A 23421-nucleotide genomic window follows, 5' to 3' on the forward strand; every position below is an offset into this window, starting at 1 on the left:
TTTTGGGAAGATGGAATTATGAAGTTACCTGAAAAACAGCAGAAAGTAGTGGAACAAAACAGTGAATACGTTGTTCAATAAAGTTCTTGGTGAAAATGAAAAATGTGTCTTTTGCTTTTTTACTTTAAAAACGAAGGCAATTTTTGGCCCACCCAATAGAATTTACTCAGTTCTCTTGACCTTATGTCTTAACAGATGATATAGAGCAGTGGTTCTCAGACTTCAGTGCCCATCAGAATCACCAAGAAGACCTTGTTAAAATGCAAATGTCTAGGCCCCATTGCCAGAGTTTCTGATTTGGTAGGTCTGAGAAAGGGCTCAATAATTTGCATTTCCAAAAAGGGTCCAGGTGCTACTGGTGCTGCTGGTCTGTGGACTACACTTTTAAGAACTACTGATGTGGAAAGTTCTCAGAGCAAGTTCATGTTTATGTTGGTCTGTATTTATGTTTCTCATCTTTAGAGAGTCATCGGCTCTGTGGTCACTCATTACTTTACAACACTATGTCATCTGTATTCCCAGAGTTAGATGGTGAGAAGCTGATATCCCAGATCAAGGAGAAGGTTATAAAGGAGCCATTTCAGTAATAAGGATTTTTCCTGGAAAAAAAATGATAAGAGGGAGATTTGAGGGTTTCCAGTTACTTCTCCAGCACTTACTGTGCTATAAATAAACAGTCTTAAGTATACAGTTGGGATCTGACAGTATTTCTTTCATAAACTACACTGGGAAAAGCTAATGATGGTGAGCCACAGATGTTTCTAATATTTAGGTGGTCATTATCACCCGCAGTACATTTCTAATTCACAACAAATTTCATAGCCCAGTGATGGCCCATTTTTTAATAGATGCAAAACCAAAAACCAACAATAACACTAATTATTGCCTAGACTTGATATAGCTCTCCATTTTGTCAAATTGTGAAATTCCCACATGCATTCACTTTGCTTAGTCACACAGCTTTTCTGTGAACTGAGGCCATGCCCTGGTGCTTCTTCACTCAACTAATGTTTATGGGAAAACAACAAAAGTTAGGACCTGTGCTCTGTGTGGAAGCCAAAGGTGTTCAGGCTATGGTGACTTCAAGGAGAAAAGGTTACTGTAGAGGAGATGAGACTTCTGCAGAAATTACTGTGGCAGCAAGAAGTGGAGCAGGGCAAGTAGCTGAGGGCTCAGAAGAGAGCGGAGTCGCTTTTTGGTTGGAACGATCAGAGAAGGTTCTATGAAGAAAGTGGTATCTCAGCAGGATTTCAAAGGTGGACTTGGGTTTTGACAAGCATATGGGAAGAAAAGCAAGGACAGGGAATTAATTCTAAGTGCACCAGAGGCAAACTAGCTCAGAGTATATCCCATTCATAGTGAGTTAAGGGGTTCACTGCTCATGTAAGATCCATGCAAAGGGATAGTGGGAGAGGAGATTAGAGGTGAGAAAAAAGGGGTTGTAAATGCTAGATCCAGGATTGAGAGTTGATTCAGTAGACAACGGCGGCACATTGACGTTTTTGAACAAAGGAATAATATGATCTGGAATCTACCTTTATCACATTCATGAATGGCCCATGACAAAGGAAGAAGAGTTAATGGAAGCAGTGAGATGACTCAAGAGGTGTACTAGTATAGGACTGACCCACGAGTGTACTAATCAAGGCAAGACCCAGGAGGCACCCGTGGGAACAAAAAAGTGGGGTATAAATGAAGGAGAAACAAAATATGGTAACCGATTGTATAAAGTTTAGGTTTTGAGAAGAGTGTTGGTACCATTAACCAAAATAGAAAAGTCAGGGGGAGTGGTATGTTGTAGAGTTGGGGAAGAAAATGATAAATACAAGTATAGACATGTTAGGCTTATACTTCTGTAAGTAAAGCCAGATGGAAATCTTAAAAGCAGCTGGAGACGTGGGGACTGAACTTCAGAAGAAAGTCAGAATAGGCCAGCTTATGCTGCCTTAACAAGCAGCACTAAAAATCCTAGTGACTTGAAACAATCGTGCTTATTTATAACTCACACACCATGGCCACCGCAATTCAGCAAGGAGACTGTTCATCAGGGACGCAGTTTCATGGAGGCTCCATTTCAGTGTATTCTCAATGATCATGGAGACTGGGCAAGGGGAACATGGACAACCAGGAGCCAGTTAGAAAGTTGAGCAAATTTTAATCTCGTGTTAATTTGTGCTGCTTCTTGTGCACGATAGCAGCAGTAGAATCTCTCTTGGAAATAAACATCCCATATTATGATGTCTATGAATATAGGTTTCCTTTTCTACCCTCCCTCCCTCCTTCCTTCCCTCCTTCCCTCCTTTCTTTCCTTCTTTCCTTCCCTTCTCTTTCTTTACTTTTTTGGAAATCACTTATTGTATATAAGTTGTAATCCAGACCTCATGTATCAATGGGGAACTTTCAAATACAGCTATTACCAATACAAAAAAAAAAAAAAAAACTGCTGCCCAGAAGTGTCACATGCCTTTTTTCCCCCTCACATTTCATTGGCAAAAGCAAGTCATGTGATCATCCTTGAGATCAGGAGAATGTGGATAAATAATCCTACATGTGCCTAGGGCAAAAGAACTGTTATCTGTGCAACTGCTGCTCTGACTCCCATATGTATCATCTAAGACTGAGACCCTTGATGAAGACAGAGCAGTAGATACCATCTTTGATGTAAAGAGGAGAGAGAGTGGAAAGCAAAACTCTAAGGACAGAAACTTAAGGAATACATAGGAAGAACACATACTTACAGAGGCAAAATAAAAACACATAGAAAAACAAAGGGCTCAGTTTACTAGGGCCACATTCATGAGAAGCATCTCAGGAAGGTTCCTCACTACCAAATCTGGAGATAAGTCAAAAACAGCCGAGGCCAAGGAAAGACCGCTGAGTCTGACGTTGAAGGAGACATGGCTGACCTTCAAGAGATCTGCTTTATGGAGGCGATGGGGTCAGGCATGAAGCCAGACTGAGGAAGGAGTGATCGAAAGTGGAGACAGAACACTGGACTGCTGATAAAAGGAAGGGAAATAAGATGTCCACTTGAGGTAGCAGCAAAATCAAAGCTGCTTTGCTAAATGAAGTCTGGCAGGTTTTCATGTGTTCATTCAGCACATGTTTATTGAACATTTGCTCTTGCCAAACACTGTTTTAGGAGCTGGGGAGTGAGCAAGATAAGCTTTCTGTTCCCATGAAGCTTATCTTCCAGTGGAAGCAGACATACAACAAACAAGTGAGCAAAGGAATCAATGAGTGAAAGAGATCATTTCCAATTATATTTACTTCTGATAAAACTAAATAAATGATATTTAGTTCTGCCTTCCCTTCTAAAAGGGAGTCAGAGGGTGGGTGGGGAGTATGGTCTGAAGGGTATGTCCTAGACTAGTCAGGAAAGGCATCTCAGGAGGGGATGCTAAAGGATAGCATCCTTTAGCATGTTGCCTCCTAAAGGGCAAGAAACATCAGCTAAGGACAGATCTGGAAACAAGAGTGTTCCACAGCAGGCAGAATCTCTGAAGGAAAGATCAAGTTCTCATAAAAAATGGGGAGGGGCTTCCCTGGTGGCACAGTGGTTGAGAGTCTGCCTGCTAATGCAGGGGACACGGGTTCAAGCCCTGGTCTGGGAAGATCCCACATGCCACGGAACAACTAGGCCCGTGAGCCACAACTACTGAGCCTGTGGGTCTGGAGCCTGTGCTCCGCAACAAGAGAGACCACGATAGTGAGAGGCCCACGCACCGCAATGAAGAGTGGCCCCCGCTTGCCGCAACTAGAGAAAGCCCTCGCACAGAAATGAAGACCCAACACAGCCATAAATAAATAAATTAATTAATTAATTTTTTAAAAAATGGGGAGGGGCTTCCCTTGTGGCACAGTGGTTGAGAGTCTGCCTGCTATTGCAGGGGACACGGGTTCGAGCCCTGGTCTGGGAAGATCCCACATGCCGCGGAGCAACTAGGCCCGTGAGCCACAACTACTGAGCCTGCGCGTCTAGAGCCTGTGCTCTGCAACAACAGAGGCCACGAGAGTGAGAGGCCCGCGCATCGCGATGAAGAGTGGCCCCCACTTGCCACAACTAGAGAAAGCCCTCGCACAGAAACGAAGACCCACACAGCCAAAAATAAATAAATAAATTAATTTAAAAAAAAAAATGGGGATTAGAAGAAACATTTTAAGGGACTTCCCTGGCGGTCCAGTGGTTAAGACGTCACCTTCCGATGCAGGGGGTATGGATTCCATCCCTGGTCGGGCAGCTAAGATCCCACATGCCTCCCGGCCAAAACACCAAAACATAAAACAGAAGCAATATTGTAACAAATTCAATAAAGACTTTAAAAATGGTCCACATCAAAAAAATCTGTTAAAAAACATTAAAAAAGAAGAAGAAACATTTTAGCTAGCTGGTTGTGTGTGCGTGTATGTGTGTGTGTTTGCATGTAAATACTTACAGCAAATGAAGGTCTAGAAGAAATTTGCCTCTCAATGCACAGGATTCTTTGGTTTCGAAGGACACGCCTTCTCCTTCAGGCAACCTACCACAGAACCTGCTTCAGTAGCTTGGGGAAAATTGCTGCAGGGTAGAGATCTGCTGAGGCAGATTCTTTTTCTTGGCGTATTATATTGTGCAGAACGTTTCTTTTTAAAGCTTTTGAACCAGGCTTCTCATGAGAATGCCTTTTATATTGGTACTTGCATTCTCTCCAGTTTCAGTCTTGCAAATTTTAGTCAAACGTTTGTATAAGGTCGACCTTTCTCACATGTGACTGTGGGTATAGGGGAGGTTTTCCTGGGCCTGCTCATGGATTTTTTAAAAAGAGAAGCTTAAACAAATCTCTGCTGAACTCTATGACCAGCCCCACTGGTCTTAGGAGGGCAGTCATCAAGGCCATTATGATCTGAATTAAACCACCACTGGAAAAAAGTACATATATTTTAAATTGGGGGTATGCCAGTGTGGTGGGATGATCTGCTAAAAGATTAATTTGTGTTAACTTTTTTCTGTTTATTCATAATATGTGTTTATTGTCCCCACTGCCCTCCCCTGCTATAACATAAGCTCCACAAGGGCAGGAATATCTGTCTGTTTTGTGCACTGATGTTTCCTCAGTTCCTAGACAGTGCCGGGCACAGGGGAGATGCTCAGTAAGTACTGGGTGAATTCGTCTTTCTTCTCTTTGTGGTGGGACCCTGGCAGGAAGGAAGGTTTTCCTTGGGCTAGTGCCAGAAGGTAGCCAAGTTCCTGAGTGAGGTGTTCTGTCCCCCTCGAAAGCCCTACTCCTGACATGCAGAGAAAAGCCTGTGCTCAGAACAGCAGGCTGGAGATCAAGGGGGACAGAGGTGTGAGGACAGGGTCTCGGGGACAGGTATCAGACCTTCCCGGAGTCTCTGAGTACCAGGGACAGAGGGTGTATCTTGCAGATTGCCAAGGAGAAGGAGGCGCCCCTACTGCTTCCGAGGGGGGGGGAGAGGGCTAGAATGTATTCTTCTGATTTACATAAACTCAAAATTTCCAAAAGATATCTTAAAGGCCAAAATGGGATGAGAGTGTGGGGAACATGGCCACGGTCCACATGTACTTTTTCCACACGTGCTATGTGTATGGGGTAGAGTGTAAGGGCTTTCCAGTCATTTTGTCACCCCAGTCTCAAGACCATCCTGGAGGCAGGTATAAGTGCAATCTCCATTTTATAGGCAAGGGGACTGCAGTTTGGAGGATGGTTTAACCTGGAGCTGGTGGTGGCTAGTGTGGCCTGGAGAGGAAGGACTAGAGCCACCGTAGTCAAGGACTCACAGAAGGGTCGTGAGCAGGATCTCGGAGCTGGGGAGACTCACCCCAGAACGGAGAGGTCGCCCCCAGTGATGAGTGTGGAGGCCAGGGGCATGGCTTAGAGACAGGTGGGGCAGGTGAACTTGACTGTGGCCTTGGATCCCCGCTCGGTATTTCACAGGGCGGCTTCGTTTTAATATGCCAGCAATTTGGGGAAATCTTGGCCCAGGAGGTTCCAGAAGACAAATTCTGCTTTCAGTACATGCATTGATGGCGGGAGGTTGGCTTCAAGCAGAGCTCAGCAAAAGCAGGAAAGGTGCGGGTCGGAGAACCCCAGCCCCCGTATAGCCATGCCGTGTTCACAATCCTGGTTCAGTCCCACATTTCCAGTAGGAGAGAAGGAAAACAGAAGAGGGTAAGTGAATGCCAAAAGCCACTCTGCTAAATCTAATTTAAAACAGAAAAATCACCAATGGTCATTTTGGAAATGAGACCCTTTCCCTGCAGAGCTGGGCGGGCTCAATAGCACCCTTCAAGAGAGAGGAAAGCTCATCTTGCCCCGGGCCTTCCATGAAGCATCCTCTCGCCCATGGGAGGCCAGGAGGTTGTCTGATTTTCCACCTTTCTGCTCCAACAGGCTGGGCACAGGGTCCTCGTTAGCAGAGAAGGGTGCAGAGGAGCTTGGTCTGCATGAACCTGTATTCTCCTGGCCTAGGTCACAGCCACGTGTCTCCTTGTCCCAGTGTCCTGAGGTCCCAGGAAATGTGCCAGGCAAATTCGGGGGGCTCTGACTTAGGGTGTGGGCTTGGGGCCATTCTTTTGTCTTCAGCCTCGTTTCCTTGTCCTCCTCAGGGCTGACCTGAAGGGTCAGCATCTCCAGGGCCAGCTGTGTCGCTCCTGTGCTCGGGCAGAAAACCCGCTGCTCTTTGGTGACTGACACTAGCACTGGCTCTGGGAGGAGAGGTCAGACTCGGGCTTCTGATGAGACGGCCAAGGGTGTTTCGTATCTTCTGCTCTGTGAGCACGGTGTGTACTCACGGCGCTAAAGCCCTGTGTCAGATGGATTCCCGCGTGCGCCTCACACTCGGCTGGTCGTTCCTGCAAAGAGGAGCGTCAGTAGGGACGTTGGTCCCAGAGAATCTATTTCCACGGGTTTGAAAAGCTACGGGGCTCTGGGAGCATTTGATGATTGAGAGAGATCAACACCATGTTTGCACCTTTTCAATTCCCCCCCAGACAACCTGAACTAATATGTGAGAACAGAGAAAATTGGTTCCAAGGGAGACAATACTCAGGGTCAGATGACCCTGGCAGCCCCTCCCTCCTCTTTTCTATCTCTCCAGATCGTTAGGGCCAGCACAGTGTCGCCTCTAGGAAACATCCTCTGACCTTTATTAAATATGAAGATTTCTCTCTTCTCTCAGTTCCGATGCTATCTGCTATTTCAATTCCATTCAACCTACGTTTACCAATCTCCTACTTTGTTCCAGGCAAGTGAAAACGACAGTGACACCATCCTACCCTCTCGGGGACTTGGAGGGGAGATAGGAATTCACTAGCGCGTCATAGTGCATTAATATATACTGCCTTAGAGTGTTTATTCAACTCAGCTGCATGTGTATATATTTATATTATATAGATATAGATACATATTGATATATAATTGGTTTTCCCATAAGACTAAGCATTTTGAGCATAGGGGAGGTATGTTGTATGATCATTCCCAATGTTCAAGGTATAAAGCAAATGTATAATAATTCCTTCTAAAATTGAAAGGAAATGAATTTGAGGTGGTAGAGCCCTATGGTCAGAGCATCTTCTGGAAGAAAACCAGCAAGTTATTCATGTTGTTACAACTAAGCATTCATGGTTGGTTTCACTTGCACTCTTTCCGCTTGAAAATAACCCTAACCACTTATGTAGTTAGAACAGAATGGAATCCTGCTGCTGATTTCAGGAATACCTTGCGGGCTGATTATTTCCAGGCTTATCTTTTCAAGGCAGCCAAACAGGCCAGGAAGGAGCAATGAGGGATACTCATAAAGGGAAAAAAATTAAGTTGGATCCTTATCCCATACCATACACAGAAATAAATTCCAGGTAGATTAAAGATCAAGATGTAAAAAGAAAACCTAGATGATTAGAATATCTCTTTGTAATCTTGAGATAAGAAAGGCCTTCCTAAACAAGACAAACAAAAACCAAAAAATTCAGGAGGCATAAAGAAAAAGATTGACAGATTTGAGCTTATAAAATTTAAAACTTCTCTAGTAAAGAAAGAAAAAAGTCTTTGTTTTTTTTAAGCCACCAAGTTGGAGAATATTATCCGCATAGATGGAGATCAGTAAGAAAGGTTAATTTTTTTAAAAAGATAATCTAAAAGAAAAAAAGGAGGGGCGCTTCCCTGGTGGCGCAGTGGTTGAGAGTCTGCCTGCCAATGCAGGGGACACGGGTTCGAGCCCTGGTCTGGGAGGATCCCACATGCCGCGGAGCGGCTGGGTCCGTGAGCCACAATTACCGAGCCTGCGCGTCTGGAGCCTGTGCTCCGCAACAAGAGAGGCCGCGATAGTGAGAGGCCCGCGCACCGCGATGAAGAGTGGCCCCCGCTTGCCGCAACTGGAGAAGGCCCTCGCACAGAAACGAAGACCCAACACAGCCATAAATAAATAAATAAATATAACATGAATGAACCTTGAAGAAAAAAAAAAAAAAAACTTTAAGAAAAAAAGGATTTTAAAATGACATAAACAGAGAATTTATAAAAGTTTACAAATGGCCAATACAGGATACCTTTATTTTTGTTTCTTAAGGTAAGCTATGCTTTTATTGCTGTTAGTCTGTTTTTGTCTCCATTTTAGCAAAATTCATTTTGTAATATGATTTCACAAAATACAGCACCATTCTGTTACTAAAATCTTTTGGAAAGAAGTAAAGAATTTTATCTTTTGGAGATATTTTACCTCTTTGCAGTCATCTAGAATCCAGGTTTCCTCTTCATGACCTAGAAGAGAGAGGAAAAGTTCACCAGGGCTTCGGCTTTGAGAAGCCACAAATGGAAGATAAAAGTCATGGACCATCATCACCATGGCAGAGCCTCCATTCATTGCCAAAAGTGAAGCCTCTTTGACTGTCACAGGGATCCAGCGTTCTCAACAGCGATGAGCTAAGTGTGTGTTCCTTGGTGGCTTGGAGTAAACAAAGAGTTTATTTCAGCACCAGTGATGGTTCAGACCTGTCTCATTCAAAGGCAAGCTGACTTCAGATCACACATAAAGATAGGATGCCATTGTATCCCCAGGCATTAAGGCCTAAACACACTCACTTTCTCATCACCTGACCCCATTTCAGGGATAGTCACTTCTATAGCCATGTGTTGCCTTGGTCACCTGGGCACACAGAGCCAAAGAAGAACTAGGAGAAATACATTTATATATCTATGAAAAGGGCTGTCAGGAGAGCTGAGAAGAGAGATTCTGAGAATTGGAGACCGACTTTGAGAGAAACAGGAACAATGGTAACTCAGATAATGAGCTATGAAGGTAAAAGTGCAAGTTTGCTGAGTGTGACTGGAAAGAGAACTAAGAAGTGGATTAAGAAGTGTTGGGAATGTTTGTTAGTCATATGCCTGAGGTTGCTAACATCAGCTTTTTCTAACTCCCTGCCAGGGCTCAAGTGCTGGCAAAGTCAGTAGCACAGGGAAGCTGCCCTGCCATCCTCCCAGCCTTCCTCTTCCCTCCGTTGTGTGGAAACCATGGCATCCAAAAATTATTGCTGGCATGTTTGGAATTCTTAATGAAATTTTTCTTATTTACCTTAACAAGGTGTCAGATGCTAAAACAGGTATCCCACTCATGCTCCTACCTCATGAGTGTAAATATATTGGGCAAATCATTGTCTGTCTTATTTTGCTGTTGCTGCCCTAGTATGAATGAACTCATCCTTCTTTCCTTCTCCTTCCATATCTTCTTCAGCATAATAATAACTGTTCAATTGTATATATTCATAAACATGTATATATAATATATGTCATTTAAATATGTACATGATTATATATTTTAGGGAGTGTTTTGTAATAAATATAAAGTATACACATTATGTGTGGTTTAGAGAGCATTGTGGTGGTGGCCAGGTGCAGAACTGCTGCAGGAATCCAGGAAGGTAAGTCAGCACAATACAGAAGCAAGTGAACCCTGGGGGCATTGTGTGCATCCCACTGGTCTAGAACATTAGTGCCCAGGGGGATGGATTCAAAGGGGGGAGGCAGATCAAAGGCCACCACAAGTATTTATAGGTTTTAAAAAGAGTTACACCCACAGAGGAAAGGGAAATTAGAAATGCAAGAACCATTATGGCACTCAGAGACAAACAACAGGGACAACTGTCTGTCTTGAACTTAGACAAGTAACCCCCTCTCCCAACCCAAGTATTGTCACTTAGGTGACTCTTGGCTGTTGTTCCCCCATTTGGCATAAGCAAACACGAGTCATGCTCTCAACCCAGGCCTTAATTTTCACTGATAGAGTGGCAACAAACATGCATTTACAAAAAAACAAATCACAAAAGAGAAAATGAAACAATATTTCATGAATAAGAGTCAGAATAAAAAATAAAGACCAGAACTACAAAGACTTCAGATACTGGGATTATGAAATATAGAATACAACCTGATTAACGAAACAAAGTAGGAATTAAAGACACTAGTACGGAGCAGCAGGTATCAAAGTGATAATGTTCAGATGAAATTTGAAAAATATCCAGTAGAACTTATAGAAGTAAAGACTATCATAAATGAAATATAAAATACTAATCAATGGGTTAAACAGCAGTTTGGACACAGCTGAAGAGAGAATTGGTGAACTGGAAGATAGGTCTAAATAAATTACATGGAAGAAGAGGTGTCAAAAGAGATAGAAAATATGAAAGAATGGTTAGCAAACATTTAAGATAGAGTAAAAATGCCAATATACATCTAATGAGAGTTATAGAAGAAGAGGACAAAGAGAACTGGTTAGAAGCAGAATTTTAAAGCAAACGAGACTGCCCCTTAGTAATGTAAAATGTTAATAATAGGGGAAATTGGGTGTGGGGTATATGTACTACCTTCTATCTTTACACTATCTTTGTGCTTCTGTAAACCTAAAATTGTTTTAAAATAAAAAGTTGATTAGCATATCTCCTCTCCCAGAGAGAGAGAGAGAGAGAGAAATTTTCCAAATACTATGAAAGACACAAATCTTCAGTCAGGAAGCCCTATGACTTCCAAGCAGAATAACTAATAAGAAGGTAGACAAAAGAACGTACTTAGACACATCATAGCAAAACTGCAGAAATCAGAGGCAATGACATCTTTAAGACAGCCAGTGAGAAAGGAAAGATAACCACAAACAAGTAATAATTAGACTGACAGCTGACTTAGCAGCAACAATGGAAGTCAGAAAATAGTAAGACAATATCTTCAGTATGCTCAGATAAGATAGTTGTCAAGCTAGATAGATATACTTAGCAGAACTACTTCTCAAGAACAAAGGCAAAATAAAGACATTTTCAGATAAACACTGAGGAAGTTGACCTCCAAACGCTTACTAATTGAAATTCTGAAGTCTATACTATAAAGAGAGACAGAAAGAGAAAGAGAGGGAAAAAAAAAAAGAATCCTCAATAGGTCTGAGATACAAGAAAGAAGGGTAAGCAAAATTTTTTAAAAATTCTGAATTTGGAAAAATCTTACATTGATGTTATAAAAAATAATATCTAGATTATGAGGTCAAAAAACAATGCTCCCTTTGAAAACTGTAGGGGAATCCTTACTCGTCTACACAGCTTCTGGTAGTTTGCTGGCAATTTTCGGCATTCCTTGGCTCGTAGATTGCTCCTTCTGGTCCTCCATGTTCACATCACCTTCCTTCTCTGTGTGTCTCTCTGTGTCCAAATTTCCCCTTTTTATAAGGACATCAGTCACATTTGATTAGGACCCACCCTAATAACCTCATTTTAACTTGATTACCCATGTAAAGACTCTATGTCCAAATAAGGTCACATTCTGGGGTTCTAGAGGATAGGATTTCAAGATATTTGGGAGAGGGAGGGGGAACAAGTCAACCCGTAACACGATCCCAATTCTAACTGGTGGTTTTAAACTCCGGACTTCACCCTTGGTTCTAATTGCTACTGAATCTTTCTTTTCCACCGCCCATCCTTTCAAACCTCCAAAGCCCGTGGTGCCCATGGTTCCATGCTCCTACACTGCTTATTATGGGCTAAACTGTGTCCTCCCTAAATTCATATGCTGAATCCTAACCCTCAGTACTTCTGAATGTGATTGGAGATAGTCTTTAGAGAGGTGATTAAGTTAAAATGAAGTCAATAGGATGGGCTATAATCCAATATGACTGATGTCCTTATAAAATGAGGAAACTTGGACATGCAGAGAAACACCAGAGAGGTGCATGCACAGAGGAGACACCTTGTGAGGACACAGTGAGAAGGTGGCCATCTGTGAGCCAAGGACAGAGGTCTCAGAAGAAACCAAACCTGTTGGCACCTGATCTTGGACTTCCTTCCTCCAGAACTGAGAAATCAATTTCCGTTGTTTAAGCCACCGAGTCTATGGTCTTTTGTTCCGCAGCCTGAGCTGACCAATCCACTGCTCAAAGCCCCTCCTGGCTGCATCTGGCAGTGCTCCTGAGCACTGTCCCCAGGCCTAACTCCCTCCTCCCCTCTGTGGGCTCTTCCTTGACTTACATCTCAGTGTGTGAAGTCCATGGAGCCGTCTTATCAGTTTAGGTAGGCGGCATGGGCACCCACAGGGTTTGTTACGCTCCCAACACTGTCCAGTGTGGCCTTTGATGCCACAGCACCTGTGGCTATGATGAGGGGCGATGGGAGCAGACCGAAGGATGGATTCCAGCAGCCGGTTTGAGACTATTGCTGGGCTCAGAGGATGTGAGAGAGGATCACGTGAACATCAGGCAGCTTGCTGAAGGAGAAGCGTGACTGAAAAGCTCCGTTGAGACTTGAAACTCTTGTTTATTCCTGTAGGTCCAGCAGTGCAGAAAGAAGGAAGCCAGCCCTTCTAGCCTCTTCTACCTCCACATTGTCATCAGGCTCTGGATTTTTCCTTCCTTGGATTTCTCCTGGAAACAGCTTCCTTTACTTGGTGGATATCCAGATGTTCCCCTACCCCGTGGGGCTTTCCTTCTTCTTCTGGTTCTCCACTTGTTTCCTGGCCTCTCCTGCATAACAAGGGTTAACACAGTAAAGAGCCTTGAGTGTTGAACAACTCACTGTTCTGGGCTCCGTGGACACGGCTGTGGTCAAGGTTGACGTCAGGAGTTTATATTCTTCTGCTCTGGAGACCGTAGCTAAACAAACAAGAAAACTTTCGGGGAGCCAGGTGCTGAGAATTAAGATGGGGAGATGAGATGGCAATTGATCAGGGATGGCTTTAGATCAGGTGGCCTTTGGTACAGCTCTTGGGGTTGGGGAGCAATTGACAATTTATGATCGACAGTACTCTTACTCAAGCTGTGAAAGCACCAGGTACACAACAGAGTTCTGGCCTCTTGGCTCTAAGTTACAAAAAAGTAAATGTTTGCTTATCTATACCAGACAGAGGGGGTAACCAGACCCGGTTAGAAAGTGAATAAAAAGTGCTCCCAGGTCCCATTTCCTTTGCCTATTTAAAGGGGATGTTTAGCCATCTGGAAGTTTTCTTATCAGACATTTGATAAGGAAAAAGGATGTTTTGAAAGGTTGTTACCCAAGAACACATAAACCAGGAGAAACATATTTAACCTACCCTGGTACCTTCTTGAATTCCCAGACATTGAAAGGCCATTTAAAAGTGACTTGGGATCCCAAAGCCAGGCTGTCCCTTAGGCCCCAGCACTAAGTCCAGGGGAGCCCTTTCAGATGGGTACACTTTTGCCAAGGGTCTGAGGGCAAGGGAATGTAGCATCCCAGGTCTTACAGACATGCCCTGTGGAGCTCTGTGGCAGCACTCTGTGGGAGGGGCGCAGGGGAGGGGGCTGGGGGCCATACGGGGAGCATAGGGGGTGCCAGGAGCAGCTGGAGCCTCAAGGCCTCCCCTCAACCTCACCCCAAAATGGCAGGAGAGAGCGCTTGGCTCTTATCGCTGATGCACTGATGTTCATTCCAGGGCCAGCACACTGACTTTCAGCTCAGGAAGTGACTTCTTGGTCAATTGCTGCTTTGGAGGGACCTGCCAGGATTTGAAATGAAGCAGCAGTTCTTGTAACATCCAGTCATAAATCTAAATCTTTCTTTTTTTTTTTTAACTGAAGCAAAATAGTGAGATAACTTGACGTTTCGCATGCTTAAATTTAGAACAGATTATAGCAATTGAATACCCACATCATAAGCTGCTTCATTTAAGCACAACACACGTACCCAGGCTCAGCTTCATGTGATTTGAGTCTCGAGAGTGATTCTTCTTCCGCCAAAGTTTTTAAATCTTAGGCTGACTAATAAATTTCAGCCTGAGGATGAGGCCACCTGATCTCCAGTCCTGGCCCTCACTGGGTTGAGCAAAGGTGCCTCTCTGGGCCTCAGGAAACCCCTCTCTAAGATCTCACAGTGTGGTGTGTACACACGGTGTGGTGTGCAATGCCCAGCTCTTGTGCCCAAAGTGTATCATCCCAGATGACCACAGGTAGTCTTTGGGATGATGTGAGCAGAGAGATCTATGAGATTACATTATGAATCTATGGCTAATAATGGCTATTAATAATAGATGCCACTCACCCAGTACTTCTCATGTGCTGGGCACTGTTGCAAGCATGCTTTGTTTGTCTTAATTGTCCTAGTTCTCATTCCTCATTTTACCAATGAGGAAACTGAAGCCCAGAGAGGTTAAGTAACTTGCCCAAGCTCAAACAGCTCTAAGCGGGGAGCCAGGATACAAACCCAGGCATGTGAGTGCACCCTATGCCTTCTAGCCTTTGGGTATCAGCCCTGAGATCTCCCCACCAGCACTGACATGGAGGGATGAGAATGGGATGGAGCTAGAGAGCGATGCTGACTCAAAGATGGGGGTGATTGTCTCTGGGCCCGTCCCAGAGCTGGGGAGAGAGAGACGTGGAGGCAGGAGGGATGAATAAATACAAAATGGGTGATCCAATTTAGAAAAGAAAAAAAAAAAATCATTGCCCCATGACCATGAGCAAGGTGCAGTGTTTTAAAATTTCCCTTTCAAGATAATTGCTGTAGACCTTAGAAAAATAAATCTAATAGAAGAAAAAAAGAAAGGCAAAGGGAGCCCAGTGATTTGAGTATGAATATTCAGGTTTAAAACATCTTTTCCCCTTGAAATACACCCTCTTACCTTGGTGGAAAGTCCTGTTACTTTAGGTTTGTCTCAACGCTCACTCTGAAGGCTGGCTGGGCTTGTCAGTCAGGACCATCTGTGCTGGAATGAGGTTTCTTCCAAAGACCTGATTATGATTTTTCTTGGAGCTACACCTGACCTCATACACTTAAAGAGGAACGTCTTCCCTTCTGCTTGCTGTCTCCCTTCCTGCCTAAATAGGTGCTTGCCTGATACTCTACAGGAGGATAGCGGTTTTCGGAGAAACCGTTTCCTTTTCGTAGGACATAGCTGCAGAACCCGGGAAGTGCAGAGATTCAGCCAGAAATGTTTGCGGGCTTTGCCTGAGGACAAAACATCCAGAACAAAGTGAAGCATTTAGTCAAAGCCAGTGGACCTAATCTTTCCAACCCTTTCTTTGTTTTTTTTTCCTACTCAAAAGTTGTTAGAATGAATTCACCTTGCTTTTGGCGGGTTTTCTTGTGGATATTTGTTTGGACTGACTGCATTTATACACATGCTTGTCAATAGTTTCAGCCCTTCTGTGACCTAATCTGGGCCCAATTGATAACTATTACAAGGCGGGTGCTATGAAGATGAGGAAATGGGAGAGAGTGGGCTTCACAGAAAATTATGAGAGCCCCTGACTTTAGAGGCTTCCATTCAAATGAAGCCACCATCTAATGTTTAAATAGGTCCATTTAAATAAATGCATAAAGTACAAGAGACTCATCCCTCTTGTTGGAGCTGGATGGTTAAATAAGACTGAATTAGAGATATTATTATTGATAATAATGGTAAACGACACCATTTATTGAGCATCTATTATGTGCTTGGCAACGTTATCGTGTGGGAGGTACTATCTCTATTTGGATGACAGAAAGCAGACCCTGTGAGGCGCCAAGGTCACAGAGCAAGCAGTGGCAGAGACGCAGGTCCGAGTCCAGAGTCTGTGCTCACGTGGCCCCAGATGAAGAAAATGAGACACAGATTCTCATAATGTGACTTACTCATGCACGGGTGCAAAACTTGCTAATGAATAAAGCAAAATAATAATAAAAGGAGCTGGTCTGAGGACCTGGGATTGCCTGGGTTCAAAACTGAGTTATAAATACAATTCCAATCATGAAACTCTCCATATGACACTGGATACGTTACTTAAACTCTCTGAGCCTCTACTTCTTCATCTCCAAAATGGGCTAATAATGCTTAGTTCATAGCATTGTCATGAGGCTTAAATTAGATACACCATGTTATGTGCTGAACTCAGGAATTGGCATATGGTATGTAATTGATAATGTTGGTTATTGTACGGGTCTTCAGTGAGAGCAGGTGACTATTTGTCCAGGGTGCTTTTCTTGACCTTTTACCCTCATGCCTCCACCTCCACTGCTTCCTGCAGGAGTCCTGCAGTGTCAGCCATTATGCTCTTATACTGCTAACTCCCCTTGAGGTCAGAGAAGCAGATGGCTGGGGATGGAAGGCAGTCAGGACCTTGGCCAACATGCCAGTTGAAGGTCCTGGCCAATGGCCTTGACTTTGCCAGCGCAAACCTTTTCTTATACCTGACAAGGCAAACTACCACGTGTCAGGTCAAGACAAGAACAGGGGTGTAAAGAGAGAGCCAGCCCATGAGATAGGAACAGGGGTAGGTCAGAGACCCCCTGGAGGTCACTTTCAGCCCTATGATTTGATATTGGCATAAAACTGAAGGCAATACATTGAACTCTGAGACATTCCCACCTCCCACCTGACCTCAGTCTGGGCAATCTTCCTGTTAGTCAAGAGAACAAGCCATAAATCTCCCTGTGGACGGGAGTGCTGGGTGCACAGTGAACTCTGCTGTCTCGTCTGTTTTCCAGAAAGGGTTGATGGATCCTTCTCCTCACAGTTATTTCAGCACAGTAGAATTTCAACAAGACAGAAATAGAAGACAGAACGGTTGGTCCTGTCAAAAGCTCTTAATATAATTATGAGAGTCAGGCCTCTGCACGTACCACCCCCCAGCCCACGAATAATTAGGGTGCGAGAGGCCGGGAACTGAATGGCGGTGGGGGAGGCGTGGGGAGGGGCGGCGGGCTGAGGACGTGGTGATTAGTGTAACGGCTGCTGCTTCTCTGCTGGGATGCCCCGGTCCTGCAGACCCCCTGGCAATTCTGCAGCTTCATAAAAGCTCCACTTAGAGCTTGGATCATCCCAGGCAGCAATTAGTGGCTCTAACAGTTTCAGCTGATGGCCTTATGGCTGTCCCGCCTCAACTCCCTTTACTGAAGGTTACTTATATAGAGATATGCCCTCATCACCCCCGACACCCACAGTATATGCAGAAGGTGGCCGGGACATGTAGGCCATGGCACCAGGCTTCGGGTCTGATGGGGACCTCAGAGGCAGGCCCAGCCTGAGCATTCGGGCTACCAATGGGAAAGCAGAGGCCCTCTTCCCTTGAACATTTGCTTTCTGTTTAGTGTTTAATTTTCTCTCTGAAAGGCAATCTATGGAATGGAAAAAAAAAAAAAAAAAAAAAAACCCAGTCCCTAAAGTCCATTCGAGCTTTCTCTTCTCCAGGTTAATTTCCATTCTAATGCTTATGTAGCCCCCACCGCAGAGTTAGGCATTTGTTACTCTAATTCTGCCGTTATTCTCCCCAAGGTTTGCTGTTTTGTCAGGGGCCTGTGCTGTTCCATTGCAGGGTTTGGAGCAGAATTACCGAGCTCAGTGTCAATGGAGGGGCTCAGGAGGGGCCCAACACCCAGGGAAGGAGCTCTCCATGGATTCTTTCTTCCCAGCCCCAGAGGTAGGCTGTCCTTTAGCTCTGCTGGCTGCCACCTGGCACCAGAGCATCCATTCTACACTGGGGGTGAGGTGACAGAGCCCCGCGCTCCATACACGGAACAGACTTGGGTCCCCAAAACCTGCTCCTTCATGATTCTGCACTTGGCCCCTGCTGACAGCGGTGCTGACTGTATCTTTAAGAGACACCTCAGCTTAGTCCTTAAAAGTGCTCTCTTGAGTCAAGCTGGATTGCTTTGGTTTGAATCTAAGAACTGTCACTTACCAACTATGTGACTTTGGACAAGTCCTTTAACTTCTCAGTTTCACCATCTGTAAATTGGATACCAACAGTACAGGGCATTAAAAGACTTACCATTGTTGTTAGCATTAAATGAGTTTATAATAGATATAAATTGCCTGTAAGAGTGCCGGGCACAGAGTCAGGGTCAGCAGGTGGTGGCTATAGTCACTATTACTGTTATTAGTCCCTCCTGGGGATGGCCTGGCTGCAGAGGCAGGAGCTGCGTGCCCAGCAGGATGTGCCCTGCATCTCAGCAGCGCAGGGTGTGAAGGGGTGGCCATCCCTGCTGGGTCCACCGGATGCCAACTGCTTTGTACCCACACACTGGATTCTCCTGGACCAATGGGCGCTCCCATCCCTTCACAGGCTCCATCCTTATCCCTCTCACCCGCATGGCCTGGGGACTCCTGGAATGTGACCTATTTGAGGAGGACAGGCAGGCAGGGAGGAAATCAGGAATTCTGATTCTCATCCTCAGAGGGATTCAGTCCCTAGGCCATGGCCACTCAACTAGTAAGTGGCATTGCAGGAGCTCACACGCACACTGGCGTGACTCCCAGGGGCACACTTGCCTACGAGGCCCCTTGGGGTGACGACCCTTTTGCCGGGGGCCGCTCTGTGTCATCCCAGGCTGTGGAGTGGTGAGTGGTGTGAACGGTTCCAGCAGCGAATCTCGGAAAACCGAAGTGGGGCTGTTTCATAGCCTCCAAAGGCTGGAGACAGGCTCTGGTTTGAGACTCTCCAGGAGGGAGAGGCTGGCCGACTTTGAAGACCTCACCGAAAGAAGCCTCTCCAGACACAGTGTGAGCTGACACCTTCAGGCCAAGTGTGGAGGACAGAGCCTAAAACGCCTGGCCACCAGTTCCACCTTACGGGACCCAAAGCCTCACCGATCTGTGCCCCTGCCCACTGGCAAGGGCCGCCAGGATCAAACCGGAGCCTGCTCCCTGCTGCCCAAGGGCCCTCCCTCCCTGGCACGTGTGCATAAACCCTCGGCTCCCACCAAATGAGCGTCCAGGCAGGAGGATGGGCAGCTGTCTCTGTCGGCCACCCCTCTGCAATTTCCCGACTTGATTTGCGGCGCGCCGCCAGCTGCACAAGTTGGCTGCTCCGCAGTGTAGAAACGCCAACTGGAAGTCCGCGGGCACGTCAGAGCTCCCCGCTGCACTGGGCCTCCAGCAAGCTGGGCGGGGTCCAGCGAACCCCAGGAGTGTGGATCCCCTGAGGGCTGTTCTCGGCCTTGGCGTGGTCACACCTCCATGTCTGCAACCTGCCCCCCCACCCCCTCCCACCCCTTGCCCAGGGCTTTCCGTGCTGGACTCCCCCTTCAAAGAGGCCAGGCCCATCGCCTGCCTGTGATTCTCTCCCTGTTCAGGATCTGGTTATATCACCTGGGGAACGGCTGTTTTAGGCTGGATTTCCCTAGATCAAGAGTATTCCAGCTTTGTTCCCGGCAGGCCAGGCAGCCCCAGGGTGATCTAAGGAGCTGCCAGTGTCTTTGGTGTTGGTCACTTCCCAGCCATAACCTCCTCAGGTCCTGGCTCTCCTGTGATCTTTACATACCATGATCAGCAAAGGTCAAGGATCTGGGCCCCTAAGGCATTCCCTTGTCAGTCTAGAGCCTTCACTGCCCCTGTTAAGAGATCCATCTTCCTGAGGCCCTTACAGAAGAGGAGGGGAGAAGTGTCGAGGACAGAGCTTGGCTTTGGGCCCAGATCTGGGCTCCAGGACTGGAATGCTGAGTAGCTCTGGGCAAGGGATAATTCTAGCACTCAGAATGCTCCCCACACAGTAAGGAGAGTGGTAGCTCCACTAACTGTCATTATGTGAGCAGCCCAGGCCACTGTGCACACTCAGTGCTCCTCAGATGCCTGTGAAACCATTTCCCATGAAGCCCATGACACCCCGGCTGCTGGTGAGCTTGGGCTCCTGCTGAAAGCAGGCTGTGCTTGTTTGAATCTGGGAGAAAGGGAAAGGAATGGCCTTGAACCTGGCTGCCTCCGGAAAAAGGTAGCAACAAAATCCAGAGCTTCCCTGAGCAGGAGAGCTAGGCATGGAAGGGCACGTGCAAAAGAAAGTGAAGAGGAGATGGCAAGGGCGCCACACATAACTTGCCTATTTTGCCTTTTCGCACATCCTCAGGCAACTTCCAGATTCTGGAGTTTCCTGCCCAGCCACCCTCCATAGACCCAGCCCTTCGCTTTGCACCTCATTCATGTCCCATGGTTTCATGGTCTTGTTCTTTGCAGGGACAGCTGATTCCCAGCGCTGATCCTTGAGACTGCAAACACTTCTCTGTGTTGGGAGGATGGTCGGTAGAAACATGTGGTCTGCTCAAGGCATTCTGGAGGTTCTAAAGATTGGGAGTTCTATGGAAGAATTGGAGGAGGTAGACAGGCAGGACTTTCAGCTAACAAGCCTCCTGGGGCACTTTGGAATCCCGCCACAGGCCTCTCTGCTGGCACAGTTGACAGCCAGGAAAAGAAGTGAACAGCTGCCCAGAGATGTGTGTGACTGAAAGATCAGGCTGTTGGATGCATGGATTGGTCCTCTTGGATCTTGGGAGGTGTGCTGGCGGGAAGAGAGGTTGGTCCCACAGAAGAGCCTGGCCCACCACGTGTCCGTCTGGCTGTGGGGCCCATACTGCCTCCCCCGGGGGCTGCCTGCATGCAGAAAGGCAGGGAAGTCTCAAGGAACAAGATGCACGAGCTGGGCAGGCGTGCAGGAGCCAGCAGCACACCTGGGTTCCTTCCTGTCCTGGGGAAGCCTCACAAGGAACCAGCAGCCCCTACCCCAATTCTGTCCCATGAGAGTATCCCGAATACAATCACAGAAGAGGTATGTTGGTGCATCTTCAATTCTACAGACATAAATTAGGCAATTTCCCTGATACCTGAACTGCCCCACATGACATTTGATTTAATTCTTCATAACCAGCATCAGTGACTACTGATCTCCAAAGCAATGAATGAAGCTGCCCAAGGTTCTGCCGAAGAAGGTGGGTACTGCCCTGGCCAGAGGTGCTCTGAGCCGTCAGGCACCACTTCCCCCCCCTTAGTTCTCAAAGCCCAAGTCCCTCCCATCAGTCATTTCTGGCCTTACCTTATCGATCCTTTTAATAGCAGGCAGTAACAATTTATTAGCACTTTTCCAGAGTCTCTGCCTCCTGGCTAGATCTTTTTCCATCTTGAGAGCTGAAGTAATATTTCTTCTAAATCTAGCTCTCTTCAAGGCACTACGGGAGGCCAGTCTGAGTGAGTCAGGGATGCTACAGAGAAGGAAGAATTAAGTTAGGACATTTCCATTTTCCCACTGCTAATTTATGAACAAATAAATTTGTTGGTTACAACTGAGCAACTGTATGGGGCTGGGGGGAGGGGACTACAGAGACCAGATGAAAACAAGCCATCTTTGATTTCCCTTTACAGAATTTTATCTTTTTCATTAAAAAAAATGTTTAATACAGTTTTAAATGTTACTTTCTACTTACAGTTATTACAGAATATTGGCTAGATTCCCAGAGTTGTACAATACAGCCTTGAGCCTATCCTACCCTCACTACCCCACCCCGGTTTGTCCCCCGCCCCGGTAACCACTAGCTTGTTCTCTCTGTGAGCGTAATTTGATTTTTAAAAGTGGGTTAGGAGGTGAAAGGACAGCGCAGCTTGAGCCGGGTGGGTCGCGGGCTGGACTTCCCGGCAGCCCAGCCTCCCTGCCCTGCTCTTGTGACGCAAACTTTCGGTGCTTCAGTTTTACCCACGACCAAAACGAGGTAAGGAAGAAGCCACTTCCCTAACTCCTGCCCCACTAGTTGATTCCTGACTCCTCTCCTTCCGGAGAATGAACTGCCGGGAAGGCGCTGGCGGCTCGCGCACCGGCAGGAGGCGCCCGACTGCGGGAAGGAGGAGAAATTCAGGAGACACTGGGCCGCGGGGAAGGGGTCCCGGCAGCCCTTCTGGCTTCTCAATTGTCCTCCCGCACCCGCCAGGAAGCAATCAGGGACTCGGCCTGGGCAGGCGTCTGGGGCCGTATAAACTCAAAGCGTTTACCCTGCTGGTGGCTGAAAGGAAAGAGGCCAAGAAGAGGCCAGGGACTAAGAAAGTCCCACTGCGGGACCAGCGCTGCAGGCTTTCGGGCTAGAGGTGCCTTTGGAACCAGAATGACTGCTTCCCAGAGGACGGACTGCTGGCCCAGGGCTGCTTCACCCTCCCCACGAAGGCCCTGCTCTCTTACCTTCCGGTCCTCTGCCCACCACCTCCCACTTCCCAGAGCCGATCCGCACCCCAGGCACCAGCTCCGCGCGCGTGCGCAGTGCCAGCCCTTGCGCCCACTCTCCACCTGACTCTCGTTTGATTTGCCCAGTAACAGACGTCACTGTGCTCAGAGCAAAACAGAGGCTCAGAAAGGGTAAGTGGCTTGTCCAAGACCACACAGCTAGTAACTGGCTTCAAATGCAGTCCATCTGCTTGATTGTTTACTTATTTTTCCAACATTAATACTATAGTAAGTTACTGACATATAGTTTTATATATAGAACTTTAATATATTTGTAAAATTATGCAATATATTAAATTATTTTATAGTTAATGACTATTTTTATTATTACTGTTGAGGTTTTATTTATTTTTCGAATAGGCAGTAGTGCATGCAATTCAAAATTCAAAATACACCAGAGGAATGCAGTGAAAAGTCCCCCACCTCAACCTTTGTCTTTCAGCCACCCAGGTCCCTCCTCTCCTCAGGAGCAACCACAGTTAATCCGTTTCTTGTGTATCTTTTCAGAGACAGCGGAATAGATAAAGATGCAGGGGTCCACTAGCCAAAGAATGTAGGCAGCCCCTAGAAGCTGCAAAAAGCAAGGACACACATTCTTCTCTGGGACCTCCAGAAAGAGAAACAGCCCTACTGACATCTTGATTTTAATCGCTTAAGACCCATTGCAGACTTCTGACCTCCAGGATAATAAGGCAATAAATCTGTGTTGTTTTAAGCCACTAAATCTGTGACCATTTGTTACAACATCTATAGAAAACTAATATGAGTTCCCAGTTTATAACTTATCAAATAAATATTAGATTAAATATTTAAATAGGAATACCATACAAACAAACAAACAAAACTTGTGGGGAGAGTAGATCTTATAATTATGGCTTCAAAGACAAAGAGTGAAAGCATTTTTAAAAACCTCTATATATTAAAAATAAACCTATAATGAAATTATCACGCAACTTACAAACTGGAAAAATATTTGAAATGTATAAAATGAAC

The 23421-nt window shown here is 45.9% G+C and overlaps 3 long non-coding RNA genes across 6 annotated transcripts; 1 reads left to right on the forward strand and 2 right to left on the reverse strand.

Moving 5' to 3' along the window:
* Positions 1 to 6035: 6035 nt before the first annotated feature.
* LOC309653653 lies at positions 6036 to 15124 on the reverse strand. Of its 2 annotated transcripts, XR_014259339.1 has the most exons (4): positions 15099 to 15124; positions 12497 to 12987; positions 8716 to 8756; positions 6036 to 6122 (listed from the first exon to the last, which is right to left on the reverse strand). It is a non-coding gene; the product is annotated as an uncharacterized lncRNA (long non-coding RNA). The 2 variants fall into 2 exon arrangements; XR_014259340.1 differs by lacking the exon at positions 15099 to 15124 and having other exon boundaries at positions 12497 to 13071.
* Positions 15125 to 17190: 2066 nt separating this feature from the next.
* On the reverse strand, positions 17191 to 21437 carry LOC309653652. 3 transcript variants are annotated; one of them, XR_014259337.1, is made up of 4 exons: positions 21256 to 21334; positions 20362 to 20522; positions 18136 to 18182; positions 17191 to 17572 (listed from the first exon to the last, which is right to left on the reverse strand). It is a non-coding gene; the product is annotated as an uncharacterized lncRNA (long non-coding RNA). The 3 variants fall into 3 exon arrangements; XR_014259336.1 differs by lacking the exon at positions 20362 to 20522 and having other exon boundaries at positions 21256 to 21437; XR_014259338.1 differs by lacking the exon at positions 21256 to 21334 and having other exon boundaries at positions 20362 to 20606.
* Positions 21438 to 22394: 957 nt separating this feature from the next.
* Positions 22395 to 23152, forward strand: LOC309653654. Its single transcript, XR_014259341.1, has 2 exons — positions 22395 to 22560; positions 22936 to 23152. It is a non-coding gene; the product is annotated as an uncharacterized lncRNA (long non-coding RNA).
* The last annotated feature ends 269 nt before the right edge of the window (positions 23153 to 23421 follow it).

The sequence above is a fragment of the Balaenoptera physalus genome, assembly GCF_965194825.1.
Source record: "Balaenoptera physalus genome assembly, contig: HAP1_SCAFFOLD_752, whole genome shotgun sequence".
Lineage (NCBI taxonomy): Eukaryota > Metazoa > Chordata > Mammalia > Artiodactyla > Balaenopteridae > Balaenoptera > Balaenoptera physalus.